The sequence below is a fragment of the Callithrix jacchus genome, chromosome 22, assembly GCF_049354715.1.
Source record: "Callithrix jacchus isolate 240 chromosome 22, calJac240_pri, whole genome shotgun sequence".
Lineage (NCBI taxonomy): Eukaryota > Metazoa > Chordata > Mammalia > Primates > Cebidae > Callithrix > Callithrix jacchus.
The window spans coordinates 26,233,761-26,246,388 of record NC_133523.1 but is presented as its reverse complement, the minus strand read 5'-3'; the positions used below and the strand labels follow the sequence as shown (position 1 = coordinate 26,246,388).

Below are 12,628 nucleotides of genomic sequence, written 5' to 3'. Positions count from 1 at the left end.
ATATACTCTCTCATACTTTCCTCATAGCTGAATCCTCAACCTTCTGTCCCAGCTAAAATGCCAGCTCCTCAAAGAGTTTTTCTCTTGCCACCATATCTTCTCCACCTCAATCAGTTTTTAACCTAGGTAACCCTGATAAATTACTTCGTGACATTCAAATATGTATCTATAGTGGCTCGAAATAACTGAAAGTCAGTTACACAAGGGCAGAGACCTTGTCCATCCTTGTCCACAGCAGTTTTTCAGGGTCCTAGAATGAGTGCCATGTTCCGTATTCCGTTAGTATTTGTTAGATAAATGGCTGGATGGCTGGATGGATAAATGATGATTGTCCATGGCAATGCGGTTCCTAGATGCTACTGAAAGCAGCCATCCTCAACCAGAAGCACTGGACTTAGGAAATTTTGAAACCAAAAATCACCAGCTCTTAGAGCCACAGAGCACTTGGCAAGAAACAGGTTTCTCAGCACAGACTACAAGTGTAGAAGCAGATGATTCAGATGAGAGCCAGCATCTTTCATTGCAATGAGATTAAATTTGCTAGTAGGATCAAGTGCAAGTGATGTTAGTTTCTCCCTTCTGCCTGCATTGAGCTGATGACTAACTTTCAAATTGCCATGATGCGCACAACCTGTCTTACTCTGCTTCACGTGGGACGGGTCATGTGCTGGTGGTATGACAGGGTTCGAGGGAGGCACATCTCACACGACTGTGAAACCCAATATCACACTTAGAAAATACAGAGGGATCAACCTATTGCATTCTGGAAGGAAGGGAATAACTTTGGGAATCAGTAAAAACCCAGTGTGTGCTTTGACTGTCTGTGGGCACTTGTTTTCCTCACTCCAAGAATGACCCATTCTGGAATAATCTGAACACATTTAGCTGCGCACTTCACCTGGCAGACACCAGACAGCCATGCAGTTCAGACTTCTGACACGAGATGAAAGTGGTTCTAGCCCTAGTTCCTTCCAGCAGTGACACGTCCCGACATCATCAATCACTCAGACCCAGAGAGCGGGCAGAGAACTTTGGGCTAAGGTCATCGGCAGCCCTGTAGCTGATAAATGTGTCTGTGGGTTCAGAGACATTTTCCGTGTGTTCTTTTTTTTTTTTAATCAAAGTAATACATTGAATGGTAAAAAAAAAAAAAAAAAATCAAAAGGTAAAGGGATAGGTTATTATGAAAGCCAAGTTTAATGCACTTCCCCAATCTCATGTCTCAGAGATAATTTCTTTGATAATTTCTATCTTACTTCCTTTGTTCTTTACCTCCATTGTGTGAAATAATATGAATGTATATCTGTATTGATTTATTAAATTGAGGCCAGGCACAGTGGCTTACACTTGTAATCCTAGCACTTTGGGAGGCTGGGGCTGGAGGTCGGTTGGAACCCAGGAGTTCAAGACCAGATTAGGCAATATAGCAAGTCCCTATCTCTACAAAGAGAAAGAATTTTAAAACGTTAGCTAGGCAAGGTGACGCACACCTGTAGTTCTAATGACTTGAGAGCTGAGGCAGGAGGGTGGCTCGAGCTTGGGAGGAGAATAGCTTCTTTAATCAACATCTTACTCTGCTTGCCTTATTGTACATCTGTTCATTCGCCTGCCTCTGTCATCCATACATCTTGTTTTTTGATGAGTTTCAAAGTAAGTTGGAGACATCGGTGCACTTCACCATCAACACTTCAGCCTGCAATGCTGATCCATGACCACAATCCAGTCTTAGAACATTCCATCACCCCAAAAAGTTTCTAATACCCATTTATAGTCAATACCACTTTCAGCCCAATCCTTTTTTTTTTCTTTCTTTTTGAAATGAAATGTATATAAGATTCAATGCATGGATCTTAAGTCTACTCCCAAATGAGTTTTGATAAATGCATATTCCTGTGTCACTGAAGTCTCTGCTGAGGTACTGCATGTTACCACCATCCCAGGGTTTTGCCCAAGTCCCTACACTGTCCCCAGCACAGAGACAATGACTGTTCAGATTTGTTCCAGGGTAGATTCGTTTTCCCTGTTCTATAACTCACACAGAAAGCATCTGTACAATAAATAGTGTTTTATTCATTGTACAGATGCACTCAGCATAATGTTTTTTGAGATGGTTCATGCCACTGCCTGTGTCAGTGTGTTTGCTCCAGTTGTTTGTTGATGGCCTTGTGGCCTGTTTCCATGAGTTTTTGCTCATCATGAATGAAGCTGCTATAAACGTTCTTGTACAAGTATTTTAGTTGCAGACGTATGTCTTTATTTCTTGCAGATATGTACCTAGAAGCAGAAATTCTGTGTGTATTTAGCTTTATAAGAAAGCATCAGGACGTTTTTCCAAAGTGAATGTACCACTTTATGTTCCCACTAATAACACTTCAGAATTCTAGTTGCTCAATCTCTGCTGATATTTGACACTTCTGGTAGTTGTGTCTAATTATAGTTTTAATTTGCTGTTCCCTGATGACTAATGATGTTGTGTTTTTTTGTGTGTGTTTATTGGCACTTGTGTTTTTGTGTATGTACGTGCAGGTGTATATTTGTGAAGTGTCTGCCTACGCTGAAGTCACAAGGTTATTCTCTTATAATTTTCTTCTAGAAGTTTTGCTTATTATATTTTAAAAATATAATATTGAGGTATAATTTGTATGCCATAAATTGTAAGTGTGCAATTGAATGGTGTTGGTAATTTATAGAGCTGTACAACCATCACCACAATCTAGTTTCAGAACATTCCCGTCATTTCAGAAATGTTCTCCTACCCATTTAAAGCCAACATTACTCCCATTCCAGCAGTAGCCAAACACCGCTCGGCATTCTGTCTCCATACATTTGCCTAGACTCTAGACATTTCCATGTACAGGAATTAACCCAAGAAAATTAAAGCACATGTCTACACAAAGACATGTAAGTAAATATCCATAGCAGCATTATTCATAATGGCCAACAGCTTAAAGCAACTTTAAATATAACTGAGCATTATTGCTTGCTCTAGGAGCTCTCTGCCCTCCACTTTCTGGATGAGAATCTCGGCACCTCTCACCTTGTCTCTACCTTTTCCATCTACTCCAGCCTCCCCTTCCAGGATCCACCTTCCGTCAGCCACATTTCTACCTTTACATCTGAAGGCCATTCACACTTTAATACACTTTTTTTTTTTTTTTTGGAGATGGAATCTCACTCTGTCGCCAAGGCTGGAGTGCAGTGGCACCATCTCAGCTCCCTGCAACCTCCGCTTCCAGGGTTCAAGCAATTCTCCTGCCTCAGTCTCCCAAGTAGCTGGGACTACAGGTGCACACCACCACACCTGGCTGAGTTTTTGTGTTTCAGTCGAGGCAGATTTTCACTGTGTTGTCCAGGCCGGCCTCAAACTCCTGAGCTCAGGCAATCCACCTCACTCGGCCTCTCAGTGCCAGCATTACAGGCGGGAGCCATGGCACCAGGCCTTAATACATCTTTCCACCTCAATTAAGTCTCCCATTCTTCAGCCAACTGTGTTTCATAATTGAAATCTAATAAACAATGTTTGCAATATTAAGGTCCTATCAGCACTCATTAATGCATTGTAAAGCGCCAGGTGACGCTCCAGCTGCTGAAGTTACTGCGGTGAACAGACAGGAGTCTCCTGGGAGTGAGGGGTGAGAGGCAGACAGTAAGTGAAAAGACAACAGATCGCACAATGGTTTAAAGAAGTGTTGTGCTTCGGAGAGCAGGGCTGTATCTCACTCACCCTGTGTCCAGCTACCCTGTTCCTGTACCACAACCAGCTGCTCCCAACACTAAGGTCCAATGGGCTTTCTTCTTCCTCTTCATTAATTACTTAAAATTATGCTTCATTTGATATGTTTTATATTTGAAATTAAACTCACAGATACATTTTAATAGGCAATTGCATCACACACTGGGGCAGTTGGAGGGGGTAGGGGAGGGATGGGGGTGCGGAGGGTGAGGAGGCATGACATGGGGAGAAATGCTGGATATAGTATACACCTAAAGTTAAAATACAAAGTAAAATGAACAATAACTTTAAAAATCTCTATCCCAATCTATTTTATTTTTTTTATTGAACTCCTGGGCTTGGGAGATCCTCCTGCCTCAGCTTCCTGAGTGCTGGGACCATAGGCATGCACCACCACACACTGCTAAATTTTTTTTTTTTTTTTTTTTTGAGACCGAGTTTCGCTCTTGTTACCCAGGCTGGAGAGCAATGGCGCAATCTTGGCTCATCGCAACCTCTGCCTCCTGGGTTCAGGCAATTCTCCTGCCTCAGCCTCCTGAGTAGCTGGGATTACAGGCACACACCACCATGCCCAGCTAATTTTTTGTATTTTTTAGTAGAGATGAGGTTTCACCATATTGACCAGGATGGTCTCGATCTCTTGACCTAGTGATCCACCCGCCTCGGCCTCCCAAAGTGCTGGGATTACAGGCGTGAGCCACCGCGCCCGGCCTAATTTTTTAATTTTCATAGAGATTGGGTCTTCCTATGTTGCCCAGGCTTGTCTCAAACTCCTTGGCCTCACACAGTGTTGGGATTACAGGTATAACCCACCACACCTGGCCTCTTTTTAACTTTTCCAACATCCAAGGTTACTCATGAGAAATATCACTTTTTCATTCCCACTCTTCATAGCTGAATTTATTTTTATCTCTCTGAAAGCTTTTAAGATATTCTTATCTTTCATGAGAATGTGTCCAGACATAAGACCTTGGTAGAACCTTTCCAATTTTTTTAGTCTTGCTCTGCTGCCCTGCCTGGAGTGCAGTGGCACAATCACAGCTCATGGCAGCTTCCAACTCCTGGGCTCAAGTGAGCCTCCTGCATCAGCCCTGGAAGGCCCTTCAATCTGAAACTCAAATGCTTCAACTCTAGAAAAATCTTTTCTGATATTTATTTGATCATTTTCTCCCATCCATTGTCTCTTTTCTTCTGGGGTTTTTATTAGATGTGGGATATTCGATACAGTTTCTCTATTTATTTATTTTGTTACTTTTTAATCTTTATTCTGGAAGATTCTTCCAATTTTATTTTCCATATTTTTGGTTCCTTCTCATTATCTGTATTTGATTTACCAATTTCAGTTATTCTTCTTTTTTTTGAGATAGAGTTTCGCTTGTGTTACCCAGGCTGGAGTGCAATGGCGTGATCTTGGCTCACTGCAACCTCCGCCTCCTGGGTTCAGGCAATTCTCCTGCCTCAGCCTCCTGAGTAGCTGGGATTACAGGCACACCACCATGCCCAGCTAATTTTTTGTATTTTTAATAGAGACAGGGTTTCACCATGTTGACCAGGATGTTCTCGATCTCTTGACCTCGTGATCCACCCACCTCGGCCTCCCAAAGTGCTGGGTTACAGGCGTGAGCCACCCCACCCGGCCAGTTTCAGTTATTCTTTTTGTTTTGTAGCTAATATATTTTTTGAATTGTGTTGAGTAAATTAGGAATCACATTTTCTTTTCTTTTAAGTTCTTTTCTATTTTCTTAATTGACCATTTTCTCTGGGGTCATGTTTTCTATTTGTGCATTTTGGCGCTTCCTTTCCTGCTTGCCAATTATCCTCTACAGTTGGTGATCCCTGGTGGCCCCGAACTTACACGGTGTTTGACTAGGAGTCTGTGTGGGTGAAGAAGAACATTAAGACAAAGTGTCAGGCCACTGCCCATCCCTCTCCTTGTCAGAATGAGGAGGGTATCACTCGGCTGCCATTGTCCATGCAAAATGCCTTTGCATTCTCCATGTATCTTTTCAACGTTTTTAGAGAAAAGCCATATTGGGCTTTGCTGGAAGCAAGCTGTCCCACTGAGCATCCTCCTCTGGGAAGCAGTGAGTGGAGACAGTGGCTGCTGGTATACTATTGTACATTTCCAAGAATTTCCAAGATTGCCAAGATCCCAGCCACTCCTCAAGGACCCTGAGCCCAGGTCTTGTCCAGGGTGCTGGAGGACAGACTGGCTTTCACCTCCTCTACAGTCCAGTTGATTTTCTAAAATGCAGCTTTCTCTGTCCATAAATCTATTTGTCTTCTAAAATTTGAAGATAATTTTATTTGCTCTTGTCTTTTTCTCTTTGCTGCTTACCCCCTTTTCAACAGATAATTTTTATTTTAGCAGTGTTCCAAGGAAGTCATAAATAAATAAATATTCACATTCTCCCACCAGGAAGCTGAAGCTACTGAAATGTGACCAGAACAATTCATTGGCACAACTGGAAGATCATCGTTGGGATTCCAGGCATAAGCAACGTATACAAAAGGTACACGTTTTATATACATAAAACCTTAACAGGTATTACCTTTAAAAACTGTTTTATTTTAGCTGGTGATATTATTTTTTTCATAATTATTATCAAGTCTTTCTTTAAAACAGCCGGTATGCTTCCTTTGATAAGATAATAAAAGAGTAATGCAGCTGAACTTGTTCCTGCTCTTGCCTTAGCTACCAGGAAGTGCTGTGTTATATTTAGTGTACAACTACAGAAATGATCTCAATCTCTCAACTCTAATTCTGCTTTTACATATATTTAATCTCTCAAAGCAATGACATATATATAGTACATGTAGCGTATGTCATTACTTTAAGAGATTAAAAATATATTTAATACATTTACGTGATTTTGAGTTCACCTCATCTTTTAAAAAATAAGTAGAGGGGTCGGGCACTATGGCTCTTGCCTGTAATCCCAGAACTTTGGGAGGCTGAGGTGGGTGGATCAGGAGGTCAGCAGATTGAGACCATTCTGGCCAACATGGTGAAATCCCATCTCCACTAAAGACACAAAAAATTAACCGAGTGTAATTGTGCAAACCTGTAGTGCCAGCTACTCAGGAGGCTGAGGCAGGAGAATCACTTGAACCTGGGAGGTGGAGGCTGCAGTGAGCCGAGATCATGTCACTGCACTCCAGCCTGGATGACAGAGTGAGACTGTCTCAAGAAAAGAGAAAGAAAGAGAGAGACAGAGAGAGAGAGAGAGGGGGAGGGAGGGAGGGAAGGAAGGAAGGAAGGAAGGAAGGAAGGAAGGAAGGAAGGAAGGAAGGAAGGAAGGAAGGAAGGAAGGAAGGAAGGACAGGCCAGGTGCAGTGGCAAATGCCTGTAATCCCAGCACTTTGGGAGGTTGAGGCGAGTGGATTGCCTAAGCTCAGGAGTTCGACACCAGGCCTGGCCAGCAACCCCGTCTCTACTAGAAATACAAAAAGTTAGTGGGGCATGTTGGCACGCACCTGTAATCCCAGTTATTCAGAAGGCCGAGGCAAGATAATTTCTTGAACCCGGGAGAAAGAGGTTACAGTGAGCTAAGGTTACACCACTGCATTCCAGCCTGGGCAACAGAGTGAGACTCTATCTCAAAAAAAAAATTGTAAGTAGAATACAAATTGTAAATGAGTAAAACAAATGCACTCTTGATCCCATGTGATGGAATAAAGGAATTCTTAGTGTGAATGGATCCTGAGCCTAAGCACTGTCCACTGCTGCAATCCAGGTACAACAGGTAAACTGGTGACCAGGCTTCCTTTGTGACCGTATTTCAAGGTTCTAGGAATCTCTCTGGTAGAGTCCCCACCATGGGGGAGAGGGAGCCAGGAATAGCAAAATCATCCAGTAAGAACCCTTCGTGATCTTGGTTGATTTATAGGAGAAATTCTGATGGAGTATGCTGTCTGTTATATAGGTTGTCTCCCAGCCAAGCTTCTCAAGAATTCATAATTTAGAACTACACAGACTATAGGTGAAGGGGAGGAAGGCAGCAAATCACACTGCCACATGTGTACCTATGCAACTATCTTGCATGTTCTTCACATGTACCCCAAAACCTAAAATGCAATAAAAAAAGAAAGGAAAAAAAAGAAATACACTGACTAGAAGACTGTGAGCACAGCAGAACTATTTCATTATAAACTCAGATTCTCATGCAAAAGTGACATGATTGGGTCCCTTAGTAGAGATTAACCAAAAAAAGGAGAAAGGTATTAACATAGAGTTTGTTTTGGCTTGGCTTGCTTTTTGAAAATTTATGTTCACAATAGCATGGTTTGGGATGAAAGTATTGGACTGAAATGCTGTTTGTTTAGCTGGACACCTTGAAGGGGAGGTGAGACTGGACTCTGACACTGGATATGTTGACATTTGAGGTAGCTTTCTCCATAGCTTTGGAGAGTGGAAAGGTCCCATGTGATTCAGGGAGAATAATTCTGTGTTCCCAGGGGAGAGCTGATGGAGAGGGGAGGAACACAGAAAGAAGCCACATACATTACATGGCGTTGCAGCTAGGGGCCGGTGGACATTTTCCTTAACCATATAGTGGATACCACTTTAAAACAGAACCATGTCCCAGAGGCTAAGTCAAGAGGATGGGCTTCTTTATTCTCTCTCTGTATAGTGGCCTCAGTGTTTCTAGCCATCCTTGCATGCCAGTGTCAGCCCTCCAGAGCTCCTGGCTTTATATGGGATGGGAAGGAGAAAGTCTCAGATCCAACTGCCCAGATCTCTCGGGCCCATGGCTTCCTCTCCCTGAAGCCATGAAAAGCCAAGCTCCCTGGCTGGGGAGACTGGCAGGTCATGGTTAGAACTTTAGTTTCAGTGTCTACCCTTGTTTTATTTTCTGGGTATTTGTCTTATTGTTGTGTGCTAATCCATGCATTTGAAAACTCATGTTTGGGTTTTTGTTTTGGGTTTTTGTTGTTGTTGTTTTTGTTTTTTGCATTTTATCCAGCATTATTGGGAGTTTGTTTTGGAATAGGTTTTAGAAATAATTTTTATTTATTTAGTTGGCTGCCATGCTGATAAAGAACTCTCTGTGTCCGCGATGTGAACCTTGCCCTATAGCTCCATGAAAACTGCTTCATCCATGTCACCAATCACCTTTACTTTGGCCAAAATCTATAGACAAAAAGCCAACTGTCCTTATATTTTATTCTGCAAATTTTTGATACTAGTGACCACTTTCTTACTCTTGAGGAGTTTTACCATCTTGCCTTCAATATATGCAAATGCTTTTCACATTTATGCCTCTAGCCAAGACCTTGACTGTGATCTCCAGCCTTGCATGTCCGACTGTCTCTTTGACCTCTCTGCTCAGATGTTTTAGAGGCACCTCAGAATAGCATGTCTGAAACACAGCTTCCATAGTCCCTCCTGCAGTGCCAGGATGCCCCGATCCCCAAACCTTTACCTCCCTTTTTTATCACATCTCAGAGGATGGCACACCATCTACCACTCCCTTGAACCAACTATGAAATGTACTCCTTGATTATTTTTTTCTGCTCCTCCCTCCTAATTTCCACCAACCTAGACAGCTCGTTCTTTTTTGTTTTAACGTGCAAACTGTATTCAGATTTCAAACTTACCCTTGACACCACACTTCTCCATCTAGACTGCAGCCCCTCTTACATAAGGCGCACCCCAGCTCCTGCATTCTTCTCTTCTTCGTCTTCTGCTGCACTCACACCTTCTCTCGGTCTGTGTATCCTCTCTAGAGGAACCAGGGGACCTGCTCATGGCACTCAGCACTGCAAATATTTCTTTCTTTCGATAAAGAAAAGAGATGTATTTCTTATAGTTCTGGAAGCTGGGAAGTCCAAGGCGGAGGGGCGACTTCTGAGGAGGGTCTTCGTGCTGGTGGGGCCTCTCTGCAGAGTACTGAGGTGGCACAGGCACGGCAAGGTGACTGAGTGTGCCAGCTTAGACTTTTCTTCCTCTTCTTAAAAAGCCCCAGACTCATAATGGGGGCTCTACCCTGATAACCTCATCTAGTCCTAATTGCCACGCAGAGGTCCCGCCTCTCAGCACAGTTACGGTGGGAATTATGTGTGCACATGAGATTCAGAGGGGCATTCAAACCATAGCCTTCTGTCCCTGTCCCCTAAAACTCATGTCCTTCTTGCATGCAAAATAGAGTCATTCCATCCCAGTACTTCCAAAGCCTTTTTTTTTTCTGAGACAGAGTCTTGCTCTTTTGCCAGGCTGGAGTGCAGTGGCATGATCTCTGCTCACTGCAACCTCTGTCGCCCAGATTTAAGCAATTCCCCTGCTTCCGCCTCCTGAGTAGCTGGGACTACAGGCATGTGCCACCACTCCTGGCTAGTTTTTTGTATTTTAGTAGAGATGGGGTTTCACCATGACCAGGATGGTCTCAATATCCTGACATCATGATCTGCTTGCCTCAGTCTCCCAAAGTGCTGAGATTACAGGCATCGCGCCCAGCCTCCAAAGCCTTTTTTTAAAAAAGCAAAACAAACAAAAAAAAATGGGGTCTCACTCTGTTGCCCAGGCTGGAGTGCAGTGCCACAATCATAGCTCACTGTAACCTCAACCACCTGGGCTCAAGTGATCCTCCTTCCTTGGCCTCTTAAGCAGCTGGGACTATAGAAACTTGTCACCGTGCCCTGCTATTATTTTTGCTTATTTGTAGAGACAGGGTCTCACTAGGTTGCTCAAGTTGATACTGAACCTGCTGAACCCCTGGGCTGAAGCGATCCTCCCACCTTGGCCTCCCAAAGTGCTGGGATTACAAGCATGAGTCATGGCAGCTATCTCAAATGTCTCGCTTGTTCCAGCATCAACTTGAAAGTCCTAAGTCCAGAGCCTCATCTGAATCTGATGTGTGTGAGACTCAAGGTGCAACTCATCCTGAGGCAAATCCTCCTACTGTGAGCCCGTGAAATCAAACAAGGCATCTGCTTCCAAGATACAACGTTGGGACGGGAATAGGGCAGGCATTTCCACCCCAAAAGGCAGAGATAGGCGAGAAGAAGGGAGTAATGAGCCCAAGCAAGTCCAAAACTCAGCAGGGCAGATGGTAAATCTTGAAGCTGGAGAATCACCTCTTTTTCACTCCTGGTCCAGCATCCCATGCACATTGGGAGGTTTGGGATCCCAAGGCCTCAGATAGCACCCCCCCACACCCCACCATGGCTTTGCTGGACTACATGCTCCTGTGCCCATGGGCTGGAATCTTTCCCAGGTGATGCGGCAAGCTGGCTGCTCTGCAGTCCTGGGGTCCCTGAGGTGCTCCTCTCTCACGGCTCCACTAGGTATTGCCCTAGTGGGGACTCTGTGGCAGCTCTGACCCCAGCTTTCTGTTTGGCATTGCCTTAGAAGGGGTTCTCTGTGGGGGGCTCCATCCCTGCGAGTTCCTGCCTGGGCACCCAGGCTTTCCAGGACATGCTCTGAAATTTATGTGGAGGAAAGTCCGCACTGCTCTTGAGATCTGCACACCTGCAGAATTAACACTGCATGGATGATGCCAAGATTTATCATTTAGCACATCAAATATTTGTTTCTGTACTCAGAGCTGAGTCCCAAATCCTCACAGTCCCCCTTGTGAGCCGCTGGACTGACTCTCCAGCCCCTCACTCCATAGGCCAGGCACCCAGCTTCCTTTCTGTCCTCCTCAAATGTACAGAGGCCTTTCCCACTGCAGGACCTTTGCCTTTGACATTCCTGGGAGGGTGGGGCTCTCTTCCAGCCCAAACCTTTCCAGGCCTGCCTTTTCCTCTCTTTTGGCGTTCACCCTAGAGTTCCCTCCCCAGAGTCCTTCCCTGACTGCACCATTTGAAGCCAACCTACCCCCATTCTTTGCTATCACAGCACCTGTCTATGCCTAGTTTTGTATTTATTCATGTGTATTTCTTGCGCGTTGCCTGCATCCCCACTGGAACATCAGTACCATGAGCACAGCAGCATTTTCTTTCTTGTTCCTTAATCTGTGCCCAAGCCCGGCACTTAGCTGCTCCTCAACAATGTATTGAATGCGTGACTGCTGAAAGGACAAACGGAAAATCAGGACCCATTGAAGATCTTTCAGTGTACAGCAGGCACTTTGCTGGGTGCTGCTGAGCCTCCCTACACAGCAGCTGTCTGTGACTGGGGGGAGCTGCCCTCAGCCATGTTTTATCTGAGCTCTTGGGAGTACTGCTCTCTGCAGCATCTCTGATTCAGAGCTGCAGCTGATGGGAGCAGAGCTGTTCAGAATGACAATCAAAGTGCAAAGCTGGAGACCACGTGCACCAGGCATGGGGCAGGGCTCGCGGGCCTCCACGCCTGGCCCCAGGAGGGTGGCTTTGTGAAATTCCCGTGGAAACTTGAAGAGGTTGATATGCCTTGAAAAAGAGGCCAGGTATTTTATTTTCCACATTGGACTATTTCTGAGAGTAAAGAGGTGTTGGAAACAGATGCTTGGTGCCACAGAGAAAAATCAGCACTGAGACAAAGGATCTTTCCGCAACACGACTTTTACACCCTGGGCTGCAGGAAGGGTACCCTTGCTAGCCACCTTGCTGTTAGGGTACAATGAACGAAAGAAAAAAAAATTTATCCCTTACGCATTTGGGGTTGTCCTTACTGCTGTGTCTGATCTCCATTGGCTGGAGCCGACCTCACAATCTCAACTAAAACCTGATTGGCTAACAACTTAAAACTTCTCTAAACAGGAAAAGCAATGGAGAGCTGGGACATGCCTGTGAGCACGTCCAGCACAGATATCTTGGTTAAAGTACAAAGACACAGAATGTACTACGTGCCTGTAAGCATCCTAACAGCTACATAGGACAGGGTTTAACAAAGAGTTATTAGCACACTTATGATTTACTCTTTAACAAAAAAGGAAACTTTAAAAAGAAACTTTCTAACTTCCCACAAAA

At 44.3% G+C, this 12,628-nt stretch overlaps 1 non-coding gene across 1 annotated transcript; it reads right to left on the bottom strand.

Moving 5' to 3' along the window:
• Positions 1–649: 649 nt before the first annotated feature.
• Positions 650–749, bottom strand: LOC118150387 (small nucleolar RNA U13). The gene has a single exon (XR_004738494.2). It is a non-coding gene; the product is annotated as a small nucleolar RNA U13 (small nucleolar RNA).
• Between the last annotated feature and the right edge of the window lie 11,879 nt (positions 750–12,628).